Source organism: Rhincodon typus, chromosome 15 (genome assembly GCF_021869965.1).
Source record: "Rhincodon typus isolate 14 chromosome 15, sRhiTyp1.1, whole genome shotgun sequence".
Lineage (NCBI taxonomy): Eukaryota > Metazoa > Chordata > Chondrichthyes > Orectolobiformes > Rhincodontidae > Rhincodon > Rhincodon typus.
This window is the reverse complement of record NC_063346.1, coordinates 58,509,993-58,533,063: the sequence shown is the minus strand read 5'-3', so window position 1 is coordinate 58,533,063 and position 23,071 is coordinate 58,509,993. Positions and strand designations below refer to the sequence as shown.

At 42.6% G+C, this 23,071-nt stretch overlaps 1 protein-coding gene across 3 annotated transcripts in view; it reads right to left on the bottom strand.

The window, feature by feature from the left end:
- The window catches only part of st3gal2 (ST3 beta-galactoside alpha-2,3-sialyltransferase 2), a 282,180-nt gene that overhangs the window by 151,565 nt on the left and 107,544 nt on the right, over nucleotides 1-23,071 (bottom strand). For all 3 annotated transcript variants that reach the window (XM_048606133.1, XM_048606134.1, XM_048606135.1), the window contains one exon: nucleotides 3,322-3,454. The gene's annotated coding sequence lies outside the window, so the exon portion shown is untranslated. The remainder of the gene's footprint in view (nucleotides 1-3,321; nucleotides 3,455-23,071) is intronic.

Here is a 23,071-nt window from a genome sequence, read left to right as displayed (position 1 = left end):
ACAAAATCTGGGACTCTGAGCAGCTGACAGAATAAACAAAACTTGTACTTTAAATCTTGAGGAACAGGCTAAATCATGATAATGTGAGTGATCATGACACACAGGACAGAGCTATTACATCCAAAGGCTACCTGTCCACAGTTTGTACTGTACTCTAGAGACCTCTAGTGAACGAGAGAATGTGACAATTGTGGGAAAGCAGGAAATGCTCCTGCAAGTTTAAATATAGGCTGAGTGTTCATAATTGAAGCCAAGACATGGGGTCCATAAACTGACAGAATGGAGAGAAAGAGTAGGGAGTAAGAAAGTGCACTACAGGCAATGATTATGGGTCTAAACGTGACTCTTGCATTAGTCAATGATCACACACTGGAGGAAGGCCAATTAATACTGACAGACACGAACATGCAAGTAGAGGTTGTAGCTTCAAAAAAAAAGACAGTCCTTAACTGGAATTAGAAACAGAAATTCTAATGATCATGAGGTTTTGGTGTAAACCTGAATCTCAAATAGTAAAAGCAAAAGCAAAGGGAATTAGACAGTTAGAGTTTCTTCTCAGAAACCAGATACGGATCAAGCAGTTTTGTCACATAAAAGGATTTGTTTTGAAAAAGATCTTGTAGGTGGGACTTGTTTAACTGAAGTTGCTAGGAGCTTTGTAGAGTAACTGGATGTTACAGGTATTAGTGTGGATTTGTCCACGCCTTGGAAGTAACCTTGAAAATCTTTTGAACTCTTTAGCTACATATTCACGGGAGAGTACTGATCAAAATACACCTGAGCTGCATTTCTAAAAGGCAACACTTTTCAGACATAACATGGTGTAGAGCTGGATGAACACAGCAGGCCAAGCAGCATCAGAGGAGCAGGAAAGCTGACGTTTCGGGTCGAGACCCTTCTTCAGAAAATGCTGGATTCTGTACTGAAAACAAAAAATGCTGGAGATCACTGCGGGTCAGGCAGCACCCATGGAGAGAGAACAAGTTAACGTTTTGGGTATAGATGACTCTTCATCAGAGCTCTGATGCACGGTCATCTAGACTCGAAACGTTAGCTTCTTCTCTCTCCATGGATGCTGCCTGACTCGCTGTGATTTCCAGCATTTTTTGTTTTGAGTACAGTATCCAGCATCTGCAGTAATTTGCTCCTCAATTACAAGACATCATTGGTCAATGAAACCGGTTGAAAAGTAGTTTTGATGGATTGGATTTGAGGTATAATAGGTGAATGCTTTTTAATTTATTCACAGGATGTAGGTGTCACTGAATAGGCCTCATTGCTCATCCCTAATTGCCCAGAGACCAGTTAAGGGTCAACCACATTACTGTAGGTCTGGCAAGGTAAGGGTGTCAGATTTTCTTCCCCAAAGGACATTAATGAACTAGATGGGTTTTCTCCGACAATTGACAATGGTTTCATGGCCATCATTAGACTCTTAATTCCAGATTTTTCTTTAATTTATCTACCATGGTGGGATTTGAAGTTGGGTCCCCAGAACATTATCTGGGACTCTGGATTAGGTGTAGTGATAATACCCTGAAATAGTGAATGTTTGAATGGAAATCAAGCATTAGAAGTTTACACTGGAGAAATGCATATTTAGGTTTCTAAGCTTAGGAAATCCAAAGAACATGAGACCACTCATTTTTAACGTTGCTGATGTTTTCTTGGGTACGCTCATGCAGCTGGTTTCAAAATGTCATTCCTTAGCTTGGGAACTGGAGAAAATAATAAGGTTTTTGAAAGCTGTTTCGAAGCTGAAACACTGGTTCTTGTACATGAAGTGGATATGGGATTCTATTTAGCATATGTTTTTAGTGGGAATCTGAAATATGTATACACTGCAGATAATACAGCATCAAATGTTGTGTAGATAGTCACTGTGGGACAATTTGTACTTTACAAAAAGTGAGAAACAACAGGTTATATATTGCTCCTGCTGGTATGCAACAAATGCTGCAGACAAAGGATATTGCTAACCCTCGCATCCAAATCAGTGATATGGATTGTGACTAGCTTGGGCCCGAGTCATAGCCTGCTAACCTGACAATGACCCATTTATTTCTACTCTTTTTTCTACCCATTAACCAGTTCACAATTCATGCCAGCATGCTCCGCCCAACTGCACGAGTGGTAATTTTGGTTGCCTCTTGTGTCTCACCTTATCTAAAGCTTTCTAAGAAAAATAAATATACCATATCCACCAGTTGCCCCTCATCTATTCTGCTAGTTCCATCTTCAAAAAGACATCCAAAACTCAGGCACAAAAGCCTCCAGTCCACATTTGTTTCTTGATATTGACACAATTAAGAGTTTTTTTTTTAATCCTCTGGTTGAATGGCAGCAATTCAGTCTCTGATTGAGGAGACTAGATTGATGGCCTTAGTTTAGTGTAAGGCCTTCAGGAGGCCTGAAAGGATGACTTGATTCCAGCGGGACCATTTTAAAGGATAGGATTCTCGACATTATCCTTTGTTGCTGGGTTGGTGGGAGGATACAGGACTTGCTGGTAGTACATTTGGAATTTTGTCTGGGAAACAGGACAGAATCCTAAAGGAAAGGGGATCCGACTCATACTCTGGGCAACAACCTCCTTTAGGTAAAAGTGAATTGTTCTGCATTCAGCACAAGAAGCCTCAGGGCTAAGATACTGATTCTTGTATCAGGTACTTGCATACAGATGAAAAAACGCGCCAATTTTCAAACCTAGAACTGAAATACAGGAAGTTATTTGAGGGTTGTGGACATATTAATAACATTGCTTTATAGCTTGTTAAAGAATGAATCTCAAACTTCTTTCTTCACTATATTAATGGAGGCATATAAAATCAGATATCTGATAAAATTAGATTGGGAAGATTTCGAGACCAATGGGTTTGGTGAAGTGATATATCCCACGGTCTTGGTGTCTCTTGAAGTAGCAGATTGAAAGATGGTAGGAAGTAACTCCAAGATATAATAATCTTACAGGCACTTAAGGTTCCAGACTTTGAACTTACAAAAATTATTTGAAATGGTAAGAATTGAATGAAATCTATCCGTCACAGGTGGTGACAATCGTAACCATTTGAGGTGACAGGAGAAAGAGTAATATGTAACATGTCAGGGCCATTGCAGAATAACTGACAGAGATTCATTGCACTGAATGGTGAATAACTCTGTCTGATATTGGACTGCTGTGTGCACAGCTCCTCAAAGTTCTGTCATGTCCATCTACATAGCTAAATGGCAGGCTTTAATATGTTGCCTAATCTCATGTTCCTCATTTCAGTTCGAGGCTTTGTTTTGTTTTGTACACACATCAAACATCTGTGGTTTTACCTTGCAGAATCTCCCATTTCACAGACGGCAGCAAACTGTCCAATACTGCTCCATGTTTTATCACAGTCACGCTGCTGGATGGGCGGCTCAGAGCTGTCACTGGATTCATCAGGGACTGGCCATCTGCATGGCCCTATAAGGAAAACAGAGTGAGAAAGAGGGGTAAATGGCATTCATCTGTATTGTAACAATGCTTTGTATAACTTCCTAATCTAACTCAATTTCTCTTTACAACTTTAGAGTGTGATGCACAACATACCTTGATGCTCGCTGAAGCTTTGTAGATTAAATTAGATGAAAAACTCAATTTGGAGTTAGGATGCTCTTAATCAAAGCAAAACTAAAATACCAGTACCTTGGCATTGCTGAGAATGCGACTGCTGCAACTAGCCTTTGGATGTTAGCTTTGAAACCTGTACACGATGATCTTTCAGCTTGTCACTAACCAGGCCCTGATCTACTTTATTCTGTTCCTCAGCTCCATGATTAAAACCACATGATGGATTGAGGTAGAAGCTGCCTGGCTTAGTTCCCTCAGATGTTCAGAATTCAAGAGATTGTACTGACATTGATTTTAAGGGCTCTTGCGGTTTAGCAGTAGCGTCCTACCTCTGAGTCAAGAGGCCCTGGTTCAAGTCTCACCTGCTCTGTAGATGTGTTCTAACATCCCTGAACAAGCTGATTAGAAAATATCTATTAATTCTGTTAAATCATGAGGAATTAACTTCAACATTTTGAGTGCCACATCAACGAGGTGCAGCCTCACCATCACCTCACTCAAGCCTTTCCACTCCCCATTATCCTCTCTTTTATAAAACACCTTATCTCCTGCACTAAATTCTGTCTCAGATGGTATTATATACCTCAAAGCTCTCCTTGCTTTTTCCCCCCAAGACATCAGCCTAGACAAAAACTCACTGTCTTGCACGTAGAGCTCTCGAGGAATTGGAAAAAATTGTAGCTTGTAATAGAGTAGGAGGACTATCAGACAGAATTGAACGGATTTCTCTCACAGACTGCTTGATAGGTACGACATCTTACAATTGTCTGTAGTGAATCCTTTGCATGGGCCACACAGGATGTTTTCAACTTGCAGTCTGGTTGTGCAGCTAAATTTGTTGCAGCTTTTCATCACTGCAGAATTCTCTTCAGAGTTTGTTACTGAAAGGACTTTCAGTGCAGACCATGGTAAAGTATTCACATATGTCTCTCAATTCACCATTGCCAATCCTTTCTATTATCAGAAAGAGTCTTTACTCCTATTCATTTCTTCATAATGTTGTCTATGATAACACTTTTGCCCTTCCAATATATTTGCACAGGAAGATTAAATCTACAAAATGTAGAATGAAACTCTTTCACAGATTTAAAAGTGGTCTGCAAATGAAGGAAAAGTGATGTAAGAAAAGACCTTTCCACACAATGAGTAGTGAGGGCATGGAATGCACTGCCTGGAAATCTGGTGGCAGTTGCTTTAATTGAAGGATTCAAGAGGGGGGCATTGGATAGTCATTTCATTCATAATAATGTGCCAGGATGTGGGGAACAGCAGGAGATTGTATCTGCACCAGTTCAATTAGTTAATGCCAATGGGCTGGATGGCCTTCTTCTGCACCATAACGATTCTGTGATTTCTGTTTTTACCAGTTCTTTCTTCTGTTATAATAGCTAGATCTGCTAAAGGTGCATTCATCCCCATTCTGTTCATCTTTAATTCTTCCATTGTATTGATGCCTGCATCCAGTATCCGGGCCATTTCAAAAGGTGGCAATCACTGACTCCTTCTTTTTGTGCCCCATTTCTTTCACAAACACTGAAGGAAAAGATTGGTTTCCTGGGAATATTTTACAAATAATATTTTTCCGATCCAATAAGTTCTCCCTCTCCAAGAGAACTGAACACATGTTAGGACCAGGAGCCTGTCCGTGAGGCACCTTAGCACAATTCAGCAAGTTAGTTGACAGTGTTTATCCAGGGGTCCCCCAAGTGAATTCTGTCAAAGTCCATGATATGTTCTTCAATGCTACAGCCATCTTGTTTCCAAAATCTATCAATGTCCCCCGAACGCCTTACAATTAATACATCTTTCTTATAAATTTCATCTAAGAACTCTAAAGGAGGTCCAAATCTTCATTACAACAATTCAACTCATAAAATGACTTACTTCTGTTAAGGAACAGCAATCCCAAGGTCATACCCTGTTTCCTAATTTGTAGTGACGTAACGCTTTCTACATGTGCACTTCATCCTTTCTCTGGTCGAATTGTTGAGAATCTGAACACATTAGGATTTTACCCTGGCTTTCTGTCATTTTTCACAATGGCCTCAGTGATTTTCTCTCAGCTTTCAACCTTCATCTTATGGCCACGCTTCACTGTTTCCATATTCTTTTCTAGAGAAGTAAATGGTCAAGAATAGAACTGGAGCCAATATTTACACTCAATTATGTTTAGTTACAGAATTCTCTATTACTAACAGGCACCTCCTATCCAACCACTAGAATTTTAGTCGGTGCCAATATGAGATCTCAAGTGAATGCTCACCACCTACAAATAAATTAAAGACCATTAACAAGGCGACTGACTGTACCTCCTCAAATTCTCCTCTCCTCCACTCCCTCTTTTTCTCCCTTAAGGGACTCATTTATCTTTCAGTTCTGACGAAAAAGCTCTATTAATTGGCAGATATGAAGAGATGTTAGGATCTACATTAGGCAGATGCTTTCTGATTTTACTGACTCTCGTTCCGGGTTGGTCTGTATTCTGTGTATACTCTTGTGTACATTCTTCACCTCCTCTGTAATTGATTCCAAAACAGTGAGCTTTGTGTCTGCAACATGCAGCAGCTATTTATAATATGTCCATTGTTCTGAAGTCAATGACGAATGAGGTCAGGGACAGGTAAAATGGCAGAATGTTCCCTGGAGGACATTTGTGAACCAGTTGGGCAACTTTTGCAAATCTTATCCAAATGACTAGATTGACTGAATTCAAATTCCTAACTTTTGTTTGGTGGATTTTACATTTAAAATGTAGTTGCTTGCCTATATCAAACAAAGAACAAAGAACAATACAGCACAGGAACAGGCCCTTCGGCCCTCCAAGCCTGCGCCAACACATTTTGCCCTTCCATACTAAAACTGTCTTCACTTACAGAATCCAAATCCCTCTTTTTCCTTCTTGTTTTTGTCCAGGTGCTTCTTGAACATTGCTATCCTGTCTGCTTCCGCCATCCCCTCTGACAGCACATTTCAGGCACTCACCACCTTTTGTATGAAAAATGTGCCTCACACATCTCTTTTAAACATTCCTTCCTACCCCACCACCTTGAATCTGTGTCCCCTAGTAACTGACCCCCCGCCCTGGGAAAAAGCCTCATACTTTCCACTCTATCCACACCATTCACAATCTTATGAACTTCTACAGGGCACCCCTCAACCTCCTACGTTCCAGTGAAAACAAACCCAGTCTGTCCTACTTTTCTTCATTGCTAAAATCTCCCATACCAGGCAAAATCCTGGTAAACATTTTCTGTACCCTCTCTAAAGCATCCACATCCTTCTGGTAGTGTGATGACTAGAACTGTACACAATATTCCAAGTGTAGTCTAACTGAAGTTCTATAAACTTGCATAACCTGCCTATGCTTATACTCAATGCCTCTTCCAATGACTCCAGCTCCTCCAGCTACTGCCCCCTAGTGTTGCAGTTCCTTTCTTCTACAAGTTTCAGCCTTTGAATGACCCTCTTTGTATCATTTTGGCTGTGACTTTCATATCCCTTTCTATCTTTCTTTTAAGTAAGGATCGTATGGCCAAAATCTGTCTTTCCTCTGGGGCCCCAGGATTAATGCAATCTACATTGGCTGAGTGTACATTGAGGGCTTGGTTCGAATCTTTACCCTTATTGCATTAAGAAGTATAGCAATACACATATTGACATCCCCAGAAATTAAAAAGGGTTTTTAAAAGAAATATTCTTTCCTGGAACACAGGTGTCTCTGACAAGCCAACATTCGTTGTCCGTCCCTAACTGCCCTTGAACTGAATGTTTTGCTTGGTTATTTCAGAGGGCAGCTAAGTGTAAATGACATTGCTGTGGGTCTTGAGGCCAGACCAGGTAAGGATGGCAGATTTCCCTCTGGAGAAGGACATTAATGAATAAGATGTGTTTTTACAATAATCGATAATGGTTTAATGGTCACCATTACTAAGATTATCTTTCAATTCTAGAATTAGCAACGTGATCTGAATTTGGGCCCCAGGATTACGAGTCTAGTGATATTACCAAAATGCCACCATCCTTCTTCCAAATACTAGGAAAATGGTAACTGGGACATATCTAACCCAGTGTTATTTAATTCATTCATATTCAGTGTTGTAAGGCATGGTTTCTGACATTCTTAGGTTTGATCCCTAGTCTGGCCTTTTCTCTCATTTTAGCTGTAAGAGGAATTTATAAACTTCATTTGATATAAATGTAGGGCTCAGTCACATCTCACAGGCAGTGTTCCTGTACATGCATGAGAAGACTGTGGGTTAAACTCCATATCCAGAGATCTGACCACGGAGTTTGAGCGTTGTCACTCCAGTGCACCACTGAGGGAGTGCTGCACTGTGTCATTGCTGCTGTCTTTCAGATGAGACTTTAAACCAAAATATTTCATGGTTTTTAAAAGCAAAATCATTCTTAGAATGTGCTGTTCCATAATTCTCCTTGGTGGTATTGAGCCACCTTCTCAAACTGCTGCAGTCCACATGGTGCACATACATCCAAGATTCTGTTAATGAGGGAGAGTTTGATTTTCACACAACAGTGAAGGAACAGCAAGGTAGGAAATTACTGCTGCTGATGGCCTGCAGAACCTCGCAGACATCTAGTTTTGAGCTTTTGAGTATGGATCAGCCAAAAACAAAACACACCCAGAAATGGGAACGTTTAAAAATTCCATACTGGCTGCAAGTCCAGCAAATCCTGGGACAACCCCCTGCCAAAAGTCAAAATCTTGGTCCAAATAATGCAGTTGAGAATTCTCAGTGGAACCTACCTCAGGAGCAGCACAGCAGTTTTCCAGGAAGAAAATCAATGGTGTGATGCCTGCTGGGATAACACTGTCAAGTCAGCGACACAAGGTGCTCATAAGGCACTGAAAACAGGTTTAACAGGACAATATGCCCACCCAACTCATCGTCCAAAGTGGACTCTGTACTGAAATCTAATCCACTGATATATACAACATATAGATATTAATCTCACTCACCAGCGTCAGTCTATGAGGTTATTGTTTACATTATTACACAAGCCTGAGTACCAGCTTGCTCTATTACAATCACTGACTCACAACTACTGTCAGGATAATGTGGTAATTTTTAATAATTTATAACTAATTAATTATGAGTTAACAGAAACAATGTTGAAATATTTCAAATTTTTTTTGCGTTTAAAGATTGATGAAGGAACACCTGAAATGTTAACTCCACATTTGTCTCCAAATTCTCTGTCTGACCTACAGAATCATTCCAGTATTTTCTTTCACATTTCCACCAACGGAATTTTGTTTGTTTTAGGGCCAAGAGTATCAGGTGGAAGAGATTGGATTCACGGCATTGGCTGGCCCGGAGTGTCTGCAGTCACATAACAGGGTGGGCAAAATGAAAGATGCAGCAATTTTGAAAGAAGGTCAATGACTTTCACACACAAGCAAGTTGCACCAACTTCTCTCTGCTTCCTCACACTCAGTGTAACTCTTAGTCACTGAACACACCGCCCATCTATAGTCTCCCACTCTCACTGTTGCTTGCAACACCTTTGCTCTATGGCTCTCACCTACCTCCTTGTCCCAAATGGTTAAGCCTTCCTGCTAACTGCACTTCCTACTCCCTCACTCGGGACACCTCCCCACCTATCGTGCTTCTTCGACCATTTTCATCTCATAGAGTCATACAGCACGGAAATAGACCCTTCGGTCCAGCCAGTCCATGCTGACCGTAATCCCAAACTAAACCAGTCCCACCTTCCTGCGTTTGGCCCGTATCCCTCCAAACATTTCTTGTTCATCTACTCAACTAAATATCTTTTAAACATTCTAACTGTACCCCCAACCACCACTTCCTCTGGAAGTTCATTCCACTCACAAACCACACTCTATGTAAAAAAATTGCCCCTCATGTCTTTCTCCTCTCACCTTAAAAATATGCTCCTAGACTTGAATCCCCCATCCTAGGAAAAAAGACACCTGCCATTCACCTTATTTATACCCTTCATTGGATGAAATAGGAGGTTGAGGGGTGACCTTATAGGGTTTATATGATTTTATAAACCTCTACAAGGTCACCCCTCAACCTCCTATTTCATCCAATTTCCTATTTCATTTAATTCGCCCTTTTGCCAGGGTGGTGGTGACTTGCAAAAGGAACACTTTTTGTTGCAAGTGTCACCACCATACTGTCTCAGATCCCACCCTTATATCTGGAGTTGCTTCCCTTCACAGTTACTGCCTCATCTGTGTCCCAGTGTAATGGCTCCAATTCCCACACTGGAGATTCCCGCTTCCTCCAATATGGTATTGACTGGCCCTGGATAAAACCCCTTGACACTTACTGCCCATATCCCCTGGACTGACTGTGGCCAGCTCCCTGCATGAGATCAGATGATGGCTTGGCCTTCCTTCACTGACTATAGTATCCCCTCAACTGACTAAGCACTACTCCCCTTAGACTTTGAGACATGGATCCAGGAGGTAGTGCTGAAGAAGCCTCAGCCCTTGAGCTTGTCTAACAGGTTTGAGGTTCTTCCTCCTTGTGTGGATGAGAGTGGCAGCTATAGGATGGATGAACAAACTGACCATAGCACCATGGTACAGGGAGCCATTCAAGAAGGGGGAGGAAAGAGAAATGAAGCTGTAATTGGGGATTGTATAGTCAGGGGAATAGACACTGTTCTCTGCAACCAAGATTAAGAGTCCCAAAGACTGTGTTGCCTGTCTGGTGCCCAGGTTCAGGATACCTCATCTGGTCTGCAGAGGAACGTGGAGTAGGAGGGGAAAGATCCATTCGCTGTGGTCCATTTAGGTACCAACGATATAGGTAGAAATTGGCCTGTAGAGACCAGTGAGCACCGTGTCATCGCTCTGGACAATATTATTTTATTTACTAAGTTTCTGTTTTGTTATATGAGTTTTTGTTTGACGAGACCAGTGGATACGATGCAAATGTATGGAAATGAGGTCCTCACTGTTTACCAGTGAAATTCACATTTCGCTTTGGAAACCTTCAGGGGAGAATCAGAAGTTTTTTCCTGACATTGAGAATCATGTTTCTTTGTCCTTGCTATATTCTTCCAATTTCCTCACCAATGCCAACGTTTCTCCAGTGTAGGAAAATGTTGGCAATCATTTAAAGAGAATTTGATAAAAATATGAACAGAAAGAGTCCAAAATAAAGAAGTTATAGAAATAGATTTAGGCTTAATAGTTTAGTTAAGGGGCTAGTATTGTTGTAGGTGCGATAGGCCAAATGGTTGCTGCCTGCATTGTAACTCCTGTAGCTTATGTATCTGTGCGCAGTAATCAATTCAGTAAATTGCACAGTTATCCTTGAAAATTCTACAACAATTTGAAAATTCTCCACTGTAATCTCAAAATTTTGGGCAGGGATGGGTTGGGCTCATCATGGTGAGGAAGAGGGCCATATTGTTTAATCAGGAGCCAGAGGCATCTACAACTAGTTATGTTCTTTGGCAGTTTTCTGTCAATTGATTTGCAATTTTGTTGAATTTTTATAAAACGAACTAAGTATTATTTTATTTCAGATACAAGTTTTGTACTATATACTACTATTAATTTCTACTATCAGCATATTTCCATTTGAAAGTCTTCACTCTCTTTGTAATGTACTCATTCATAAAACACTGCAGGTTCTAGCAAGCTCAGAGCGCGATGAAATCACAGCAGACGGAGCACAGCCTGCTATAGATAACCAACTCTAGACACCACTCCAACAACTTCTCTCCCCTCCTCGCTAGTTTAGTTTAGCATTACGTTCGTCACAGACTTGTTGGACCAAAGGGTCTAGTTCCGTGCTGTATGACTATATGTAACATATGAACAGCAGTGGTTCAAGAAGGTGGCTCACCAGCTTTCCATGGGCGGGTAGAGATGAGCAACAAATACTGGATTTGCTGTCATTATTCATAGCTCATGAATGGATTAAAAAAAAACAATTAAGACGATTGGCAACGGAGCTAACAGTGACATGAGGAAAATTCTTTGTATGCACTCTAGAGCAATTCAAAACTATACACAATCTATATCACTGATGTCCTGTTTTTGGTGGAAGGGTAACAATAGAATTGACCACAATGTATAGTCTTCCATTCTCTAGTCCCAGTTATGTTGTTGTAGCCAGCATATTGGTAAAAGAGAATGCTACGTTCACTTGCAATGCAAAACACAGGAGAGTATATTATTGCGCGAAGATATGAGAAGATTAGTCTAAAAACAGTAAAGAATTGCAAAAAATGAATAAGAAGGGAAGAATTACAGTACGAAAGCTAGCCAGAAATATAAAATCAGAGAGTAAAGAGTTTCTATTAATCTTATAAAAAATGTGTGAACTAAATGTTAGCCCTGTAGAAAATGAGACTAGAGAATTAATAAGGAAAATAAGGAAATAGAAGATTAATTGAAAGGTATTTTGCATCGGTCTTCACTGATGCAAGTTTAAATCAGGAAATGGAGGTGGGGGGGAGGAAATCAGAAAATTCACAATCACCAGAGAAGTGGTATGAATAAACTGTTGGAGCTGCAGGCTGTCACTATACATCTGTACATCTGACATCAGTGGCGGGTATGTTGTTGGAGGTGATGCTGAAAGATAGGATTTATATGCGTTTGGAGAGACAAGGAATGATTGGGGATAGTCAGCATGGGTTTGTGTGATGGAAATCATGTCTCATAAACTTGATTGACTTTTTTGAGGAAGTAACCAAAAAGGTTGATGAGAGCAGAATGGTAGGTGTGGTTTACTTGGACTTTAGTAAAGCCTTTGATAAGGTTCCACATGGGAGATTAATAAATAAGGTTGGGTCACATGGGATTCAGGATGAGTGAGCCAATTGGATACAAAATTGGCTTAACAGTAGGAGACAGAGGATGGTGGTGGAGGAGGGTTGTTTTTCAGACTGAAGGCTTGTAACCAGCAGTGTTCCACACGATCGGTACTGGCACCACTTTTGTTTGTCATTTGTATACATGATCTAGATGAGAATATAGAAGGCATGGTTGGTACATTTGCGGAGGACACCAGAAGGGTTCACCTAACATCTGCCAATTTGGTCTGCTGTATCTACTGCTCCTGATGTGGCCTCCTCTACATGGGTGAGACCAAGCGTAGAATTGGAGACTGTTTTGTAGAGCATCCGTGCTCTGTTTGTGACAAACAGCAACACCTTCCAGTCGCCAACCATTTTAACTCCGCCTACCACTCCCTGGGGGACATGTCCATCCTGGGCCTCCTCCTGTGTCACAATGACACCACCAGCAAACTGGAGGAGCAACACCTCATAATCTGTCTCGGGAGCCCACAGCCCAATGGCCGAAACATGGAATTCACCAGTTTTAAAATCTCCCCACCCCCGGCCTCATCCATTGTCTAACCCTCCCTCTCATCCCCGCCTCCTTGACCTGGCACAACCTGTCCATCTTCCCTCCTACCTACCTGTCCCCCCACCTCACTGACCAATCCCCACCACTCCCTACCTGCATTCACCTATCACCGTCCCCCCTACCTTCCCCAGCACCACCCCTCCTCTCTCTATTTATTTCCCAGCTCCCTTCCCCCTCCCCCATTTCTGAAGAAGGGCCCTGACCCGAAACGTCAGCTTTCCTTCTCCGCTTTTGCTGCCTGGCCTGCTGAGTTCCTCCAGCTTCACACTGTGTCATCTCTGACTCCAGCATCTGCAGTTCTTGCTGTCTCTGAGTGAAGAAAGTTATCTATGATTACAAAGATCAATTGGTCAGTGGACCGAGGAGTGGCATATAGAGTTTAATTTGGATAAATGTGAGATATTGCATTTTGGTAAAACAAACAGGGCAAGACATATACAATTAATGGTAGGGCCCTGGGTAGTTCTGTAGAACAGAGAGACCCAAGGTTCAGGTACATAATTCACTGAAATTTGCATCCATTATGGGCAGCACAGTGGCTAGTGGTTAGCACTGCTGCCTCACAGCGCCAGGGACCCGGGTTCAATTCCACCCTCAGGCGACTGTCTGTATGGAGTTTGCACATTCTCTCCGGGTCTGTGTGGGTTTCCTCCGGGTGCTCCGGTTTCCTCCCACAGTCCAAAGTTGTGCAGATTGGGTAGACTGGCCATGTAACTTTGCCCTAACCCTAACCTAAACCCATAATGTGCAGGCTAGGCGGAATATCCACAGGAAATACAGGGAGAGGGTGGGTCTGGGCGGGATGCTCTTTGGAGGGTCAGTGTGGATTCAATGGGCCAAATGGTCTGCATCCACATTGTAGGGATTAGGTTATAGACTTGCTCGCCGAGCCAGTGTAACACAACAAGAAGACACAACACGGCTAGACACACCAGTCACCCTACTGTACATCACAGACATATCAGAGACGACCACAAGAATATTCAGACCCCTAGGTATCATGGTAGCCACAAAACCAACAATCACCCTGCGACAGCTACTGACGAACATAAAGGATCCCGTACCGACAACCAATAAAACAATCGTAATATACAAAATACCATGCAAGGACTGCAAGAAACATTACATAGGCCAAACTGGAAGAAAACCGACAATAAGGATACACAAACACCAACTAGCCACCAAAAGAAACAACCAATTCTCACTGGTTTCAACACACACAGACAAAGAAGGACATGAATTCGACTGGGACAACACATCCATAATAGCACGAGCCAAACAGAGACATGCCAGGGAATTCCTGGAGGCCTGGCATTCCAACATGGAACTCCATCAACAAACACATTGAACTGGACCTGATATACAACCCACTGAAAAACAGAACCGGAAGTAATGCCAACCACCCCAGCAAACCGAGGCATATAAATAACAAGCGGGACAGAACACCAACGCTTCACCGGAGGCGCACTGACGATGTTACTTAGCATGGGGATAAAACGTCTGCAACCAAACACACCGGCTTGGCGAGCAAGTCTACAACCTCATCCACAACCCGAGCTACAAATCTTCTTTAAAAACTTTAAATTGTAGGGATTCTAAGATAACTCTAGGTAGACAGTGTGGTTCAGAAGGCATTTAGCACGCTTGCCTCATTGCTCAGACCTTTGAGTATAGGAGCTGGGGCATTATGTTGAGGTTGTACAGGACATTGGTGAGACCTCTTCTGGAGTCCTGTGTCCAGTTCTTTTATAGGATAGGTATTGTTAAACTGGAGAGGGCTCAGAAAAGATTTACCAGGGTGTTGCTGGGAATGGAGGGCTTGAGTTATAAAAGTAGGCTAGGGCTTTTTTGACTGGAGTGTAGGAGTTTGCAGAGTGACTTTAAACAGGTTTATAAAATCATGAGCGGCATAGCTAAGGTGAATAGCAAAGGTCTTTTCCCTAGGGTGGGGGAGTTCAAAACGAGTGGGCGTATTTTTAAGGTGGGAGGAGAATGATTTAAAAAGGACACGAGGGGCAACTTTTTTACACAGAGAGTGGTTTGTGTGTGGGATGAACTGCCAGAGGAAGTGGTGGATGCAGGTAAAGTTATAACATTTAAAAGACATTTGGACAGGTACATGTATATGAATGTTTTGGAGGGATATGGGTCAAATGCAGGCAGGCGGAACTAGTTTATTTTGGAACATGGTCAGCGTGGACTAGTTGGACCGAAGGGTCTGTTTCCGTGCTGTATAACTCTAAGACACATGTCCAAGCTCAATGGACTTTATCCTAGAATGTTACAAGATGCAGCTAGTGAGATAGTTGATGGAGAGGCTTCGCATTTTCTGAAGAAGGGTCTAGGCCCAAAACATCAGCTTTCCTGCTCCTCCCTTGCTGCTTGGCCTGCTGTGTTCATCCAGCTATACACCTTATTATCTGAGATAGTTGATGGATTGGGTTTCATTTTCCAAAACTCTTTTGATTTGTGAACAGTCCCATTAGACCAGAAGTTAGTGAATCTTTTATTTAAAAAAGGGAGACAGAAAGCAGGAAACTACAGGACATGAAGCTTTAAACTGACAGAAGGAAAATTTTAGAAGCTGTTAATAAAGATGTAATAGCAGGGCATTTCGGGTAAGTTTACAGTAAACAGGCAGAATCAACATGGTTTTGTGAAAGGGAGAAACCAAATTTGACCAATCAATTGGAGTTCTTTGAGGAGGTAACACATGCTGTGAATAAAGTGGAACCAGTGAAGGTACTGTGCTTACATTTCTAGAAGGCATTTGAAAAACTGCCACATCAAAGAATATCGAAGAAAATAGAAGCTCAAGTTGTAGGGGGTAGCATATTCTCCTGGAAAGATTAGCTGGCTAACAGGAAACAAATAGGTCTTTTTCAGGTTGGCAAGATGTAACAAGTGGGGTGCAAGAGGAGTTGGTGCTGGGACCTCAACTATTTACCAATTATATAAATGCCTTGGATGAAGGGACAGAAGGTAAGGTTGTAGGCAATTCAGGAAAATGTATTCTCCTGAACCCTCCCTTTATGCACCTCAATTTAGCATTTCATGGCTTTGAAATTCCTTAGGGCATCCACTGGTCTCCCCAGAATTACTATATTGTACCCTTCAGTAAAACAAGGTAAAAGACTGAAAAAAGATGTTTACATCAATACCTCAGGGTCAGAGGTGAGGTTGGGCTGGGAAGGTGTGTGGGCTGTGATCTACCAAAAGCAGATTTGTAAATCTGTTTGCAAAATCTCACAGTCAGTCATATATCCTCCTCATACAATTCAGTCATCTTGATCTGCTGCTTCCACTGCCATTTTCTCTCCCTCTCTGTCTAATAAGTGTTATAAATATTGATTTAAAGAAATCTGTTTTATCACACAGCGTTTTGGAACTGCAGTCAGAAGTTGCTTAGACACCGAGACACATTGTGTGAAACTCCCACTGATGTTAGACAGTACGATGAAGGCAACGTTGCCATAGTCTGAGAAGACCAGAGGGCTGCTATCTCATCAGAGAGAGACAGAGAGAAAGAGAGACAGAGAGAGAGAGACCGAGAGAGGGAGAGAAAGATGGCACTGGTGGTGACTTTAACCTGAGGGTCACCACCTCTCAGGTGAGGGGCAGTGTCAAGATGGTGGGACTTTCATGGTAACCTCAGCCGATAAGGGGACCCTAACCCTAACCCATGCTGCTGGTGTCACTTTGCATCACAAATTAACCATCCAGTCAACTGAGCCAAAACATCTCCCATGTGGGACTCAATCCAATGTCATTATTTGTGCTCTCGTAATGGGTTTACCCTTTGTGAAGATTCATTTTTTTTCTTCTGTTCATAAATGAAGGGGAGATCTGGACAGAATGCACTACAAAATGCAGAGAGCAAAAACATCTCTGTTCTTTCCTTAAAACAACACTTTTAAATCTATTGTAGTTTGTTAAACATACAATTTTGCTTAAAATGTAAGGAATGAGCACCAGAAGAGGTGGTGGAGGCCAGTACAATTAAAACATTTCTGGATGGGTACATGAAGAGGAAGGGTTTGGAGGGATATGGGCCAAATGCTGGCGAATGGGACTAGATGAATTTAGGATAGCTGGTCAGCATGGATGAGTTGGACCAAAGGGTCTGTTTCTGTGTTGTACATCTCTAATACTGTATGTGGCAAAAGCGTAAACAAATCGTTTAAGAAACTCTTTTGCAGATACATTTTTGATGGAAAAGTTTTACAATCACTCATGGTTCATTTCTATATCTAAGATTACAAAAGATACATTTTTTTCAATCTGTTCTTCTGTAATCAGAAACAAAAATGACTGGGTGATCACCCTAGAAGAGGACTGTGGTTAAAACCCACAACTCAAATTGAGGTTTCATAAAGCATTGTTGTGTAAAAGGGAAACATGTTTGACTAACTGATTGTAGCTCTTTGAAGAAGTAGCACACCATGTGAATAAAGGGAAATCTGTGAATCTGCTGTATTTAGGTTTGCAGAACGTCTTTGACAAGGTGCCATATCGGAACCAATCCAATCAAATAAGCTTACGGTGTGGAGTGTAACAGAATAGCTCGCCGAGCTGGCTTGTTTTTGTTCGGACATTTCGTCACCATGCTTGGTGACATCATCAGTGGAGCCTCCAATGAAGCGATGTTATTCTACTCCACTTGGAATTTATACTGTCCGGTCCATTATGGTGAGTACTGTCACTTCCGGTTTTCATCTCTGTGGATTTGTATATGGGGTCCAATTCTATATATTTGTTGATTGAAGTATGGGTGGAGAACCATGCCTCTAGGAATTCCCATGTGTGTCTATGTTTGGTTTGGGCTACTATGGTTACCTTGTCCCAGTTAAACTGATGGCCTTCATTGTCTGAGTGTACTGATATTAAGGAGAGTTTGTCGAGCCGTTTTGCTGCTAGCTGATGTTCATATTCTGATCGCTAGTTTCCATGATGAACATCAATTAGCAGCAAAATGGCACGACAAGCTCAAGGGATGAATGGCCTACTGCTGCCCCTAGTTCAATTATTCAAATGTAAATCTACCTTTAAGCCTAACTCATGCCCTAAACTAAACAGTCCAGCTCATGAATCAAAAGATAATGTTCTACCATCTAATCTGTTGAAATGTTGGTTTGAAACAAAGTTATTAAATGGTAGAAACACAGTCATGCTGCTGTAAGATAAAAAGCAGTGCAAAGCAAAACAGACAATATGGACTGAATCTTATGCTATTTTGGCTGAGAGCCATTTTTGTCTTGTTTCTCTCCATGAGGTATGACAAGTTTCTCATTCTATTGTCCCGCATTCACTTCATTAACTACTGACCACTGGCCTTTCTGTGGCACCCTTTTCATATCGTGCTCGATTCTGCTGCTTGCCATAGCCAAAAAATAACAGCGCAGCCGAGATACGCCAAAACAGACTGTCATGCCTGACACTGGTGGCATCATTAACAGGCCGTTTTTGCATACACACCGGTGCTGGCATGTCTGACGAGCCCGCACAGTTCATGCATGCTGTTTGTCCCTGATTTGGCACAGAAGAGGGGATTAGTGGCCCACTTTGTGGGCAGAGACACCAGCTCCTGCTGGACGGGCCGGTGCAGAGAAGGCTGTGCTCTCCTCCCAGGGCCAGAGACACCAGACCCTGACAGCCTGGTCCGAGAGTACCACCCGGGTCAGTATGGTCTCAACCATCTGGAGGAATGCCCCTGGCAAAGGGCAAAGGTCAATGCCCTTCTCTGCTCTGCCAGGCTACATTCTCTCTGCTACGGCACTCACCTCCCACCAAGGCTCATGCTCTACCCTCTTGCATTTGTGTGCAACATCTGCCCTCACTCACTTACCCACCCGCATAACACTAACCCTGAACCAGTGCTGCTTACTCACTCATGCAGGAGGTTTAGGGGAGGAGTGAGGAAAAATGTTTTCACCCAGATGGCGGTGGGAACCTGGAACTCACTGCCTGGAAGGGTGGTCGAGGTAGAAAACCTCGGAACGTTTAAGAAGTGGGGCAGCACGGTGGCTCAGTGGTTGGCACTGCCTTCTCACACTGGTTCAGGTTCAATTCCGTCCATGGACGACTGTCTGTGTGGAGTTTGTACATTCTCCCCATGTCTGTGTGGGTTTCCTCTGGGTGCTCCCGCTTCCTACCACAGTCCGAAGCCGTGCAGGTTAGGTGGGTTGGCCGTGCTAAATTGCTCGTAGTGTTCAGGGATGTGCAGGCTGTGTGGATTAGCCATGGGAAATGCAGGTTACAGGAATAGGGTGAGGAGGGATGGTCTTCGGAATGTTTGTGTGGACTCAATGGGATGAATGGCCTGCTCAATCCTATGAAGTATTTAGATATTCACTTGCAATGCCAAGGCATGGAAAGCAGTGGGCCAAGTGTTGGAAAATGGGATTAGAATAGTTAGGTGGGCATTGATGCAGTGGACGGAAGGGTCTTTTTCTGTGTTGTAGACCTCTATAATGATAAATGGTAGTACCTTGGAAAGTACTGGAGATCTGAGGGACCTTGGTGCACACATCTACAAGTCTCTGAAGGTAGCAGGCTGGGTAGGGAAGGTGTCAGGAAGGCATTGAGTAGAAAAAAAGATGATGTAGTCTCACTGTACAATTAAATGGAATATACATGTTTATTTATGATCAAAACATACACTACTTTGTGCCTTACTATTTTGCCAAGAAAAAGGCTAAAGGTCACATGCATACCATGAGTGAATACACCCAATGGCAATAGTGCTGAGCAATGATTATTGCAAGTGTTCATATCTGTATTTTCAATTCAACACATGTAGCTCGTGCTGAACATATTGGACAACACTAATTCTGGGGGGTGCAACAAACTCACTGGGAGAGTTAAGTACCATTCCCACTGGCCACTGCAGAAAACCATTTTAAAATGACGTGTTACAGATGCTGAGAAAGCAAGAACTGCTGATGCTGGAGTCAGAGATAACACAGTGTGGAGCTGGATGAACACAGCAGGCCAGGCAGCATCACAGGAGCAGGAAAGCTGACGTTTCGGGTCGAGATCCTTCTTCAGAAAATGAAGGGTTCCGACCCGAAACGCCAGCTTTCCTGTTCCTGTGATGCTGCCTGGCCTGCTGTGTTTCCTCCAGTTCCACACTGTGTTACAGATGCTGCTTTGCACTGGATGGTTCTTGGCAATGCAAGACATTAGGAACATGTGACAATGACTTCTGACTTGCTGTGTAGGTCATGCAGCTTGCATTTCCATACATTTGGCTGTACCTTGTTTAATATCCTGCAGCTAATGATGAATGCCCAGCAGAAACTGTTAACTGGGTATAAGAATGTCACCCTTTCACATGACCATGCCTGAAATCGGTGATGATTAATATACTATTCTGTTCTTCCCTGTTGGGAGTTTATTCAGCCAAACAGCCTAAAGAACAATTGGCAAGTCACGCTGTTTAGTGGGTCTCCTTTAGTACAGCTGCTATAGTGTTACAATTTGCCTCAACGCTAATTCACATCACTTGCCTTTGACTCCTTCAATGTGCATACATGAATTTATCACTTTAGCTATCATCCCCGTTATGGTTGAAAGGTGACCAACAGACACACAAAGTACCAGAAATCATTTCCCAAAGAACAAAAGTTGGAATTATAAAGAAGGGAAGATTGAGAGCAAGGAGAAATTGACATGTCAGAAGCGTAGAGGTCTATAGTCAGTTCTAGAGAGCAGCTGTTCCCTTTGGTTAAGGGGTCAATCAGGAGGGGGCATAGTTTTAGGGTAAGGGGCAGGAGATTCAAAGGGATTTGGGGAATAAAAGACCTTTTCACTCAGCAGGCGGTAAGAACCTGGGATGCACTGTCTGGGAAGGTAGACTGGAAACCTTTAAAAAAAATTTGGATGAGTACTTCAAATATCATAACATTCGAGGATATGGGACAGGTGCAGGAAATTGGGATTAGTACACTTTTAGTGGCAGTTTTGTGGGTGCAGATGGGCCAAAGGGCCTATTCTGCATTGTCTGTGTGAATCAATGAATCTACAAGCACAGAAGGAGGCCCTTTGGCCCATCACATCCACAATCACCTCACTATTCTAATCCCATTTTCTGGCACTTGTCTGCCTTGGTATCACAAGTGCACATCTAAATACTTCTTCAATATTATTCTGCCTCTATCACCATTACAGGCAGTGAGCTCCAGATTCCCACCATCCTCTGGGTGAAAAGGTTTTTCCTCACATCTTCTCTAAACCTTACCTCAAATCTGTCTCCCCTGGTCATTGATCCCTCTATTAAGCAGAAAAGTTCCTTACTGTCTATCCTATCTACGCCCCTCGGAGTTTTATAAGTTGCAACCATCTCCTCTGCTCTAAGGAAGAAGAAAACATCAGTCTGCCCAATCATACTTCATAACTGAAACTCCCCAGCCCAGGCAACATCCTGGTAAATCTCTTCCGTAACCTCTTCAGTGCTAACACATCCCTGCCATAATGTGGATTCCACCATAGATTGTTCTTGGAGTCTCCGGCACTTAAAAGATGAATCTTCAGAACACTGCTACAAGCAACAAGAAGTAAAATCAGAAGGGATTAAATAACATTGCAGTTAAGCATCACTAAAAGGAAAGAAAAGTCAAAGCTCTTTGCCTTACTTTCATAGGGCAGGATGAAAATCTTCAACTTCCTTTCTCCTTCTAGCAATGTTTAAGTTCTATACTACCAAGCAATCATTTAAATTGTGTTTTTTTTTCCATCTGTGCTGAACACTTTAGTTTCTGAGCTATCTAAAAAATTGGTAATGGGAAAACTATGGCATTATCATCATTACTCAAGACAAATTCAATCAGGCTGTAAACAGTGTGTTCCCTTTCCAGTTGGCAGTGGGAAAGCAGGGTGTCTGGAGGGTAGACTAATTACAGGAGTGGGTGGTTTCAGGCAGCAAATGATGTGATAAAATTGTCAGGAATACACCCAACTGAAGCTATCAATTCCACTGCTGACAAGTGGTAAATATAAGCACAGCCGCGGATTTCACCAGTAAAATGAAGCAAGTATGACAAATGAATCTGAATAAAAGCTCACAGGGATTGTAACCAGGGACAGCACGTGGAGATTCAAAAATATTTCCACACCAAGTCTTTGCCTCCACAGTCTATGTAGTTTCATCTGGGTCAACTTCACTCAACCCCAAACACATCTGCTCAGTGGTGAGTCTTTTTACATTCCATGTCTTATCAGTTGAGTTGGAAAGCCTGCCTTTACCACCATCTGTATTGTTCAGGGGTCTCACCCCTGCTGTAATACTGCATTCTACAGGGATCATTAAACTGCAGGAGGTCGGTGCTAGGAGTGAACTGACATTGGCTGGGAAACCACACTACAAATAAAACGCAGAGTCAGGCTCATAAGCACAGCTGGTCAATTTCTGTGTGAACTAGCATGTGCGCTTTCTTCTCCCCTCTAGGTTTTACAGAATGCGCTACAGCACTGCTAAATGCTACCACAAAATATTTCATATCAAATGATCCTATGCGCTTTTGATCCTGAATATAAAATACTTTTTTTAACATACCTGCTGGTGTGAGATCAACTAATTCATAAAAACTAAACCTATCTCACTCTGGTCTGTACATTGCAGACTGTGCTGAGCAAGTGACAAATGTATTGGATTAAACAGTGCCCAGAATTGCTTTATTTGTCACTTAACAGACCCGAGAATTCTAAGCCTCACAAAGAGGGCCTATATTACATGCCCAATTATCCATGCATCATAATTGTGCAGGACCACACACTTCTGATCTCGTGTACTCTGAAAAAGAAGACGTCAGGACATTATCAGTCCTTAACACAAAATAAATCCCTAGTAGTAGTGCTTGGAGCGCTGGGCCAGGTTTTCTTTTGAAATCAAAGTGCTAGAGCGGGCCAGCGATGCAGCTGCAGACGGCAGTGAGAGCGGGGCCGGTGAGGGGGCAGTGAGCGGTGAGAGCGGGGCCGGTGAGGGGGCAGTGAGCGGTGAGAGCGGGGCCGGTGAAGGGGCAGTGAGCGGTGAGAGCGGGGCCAGTGAGGGGACAGTGGGCGGTGAGAGCGGGGCCGGTGAGGGGGCAGTG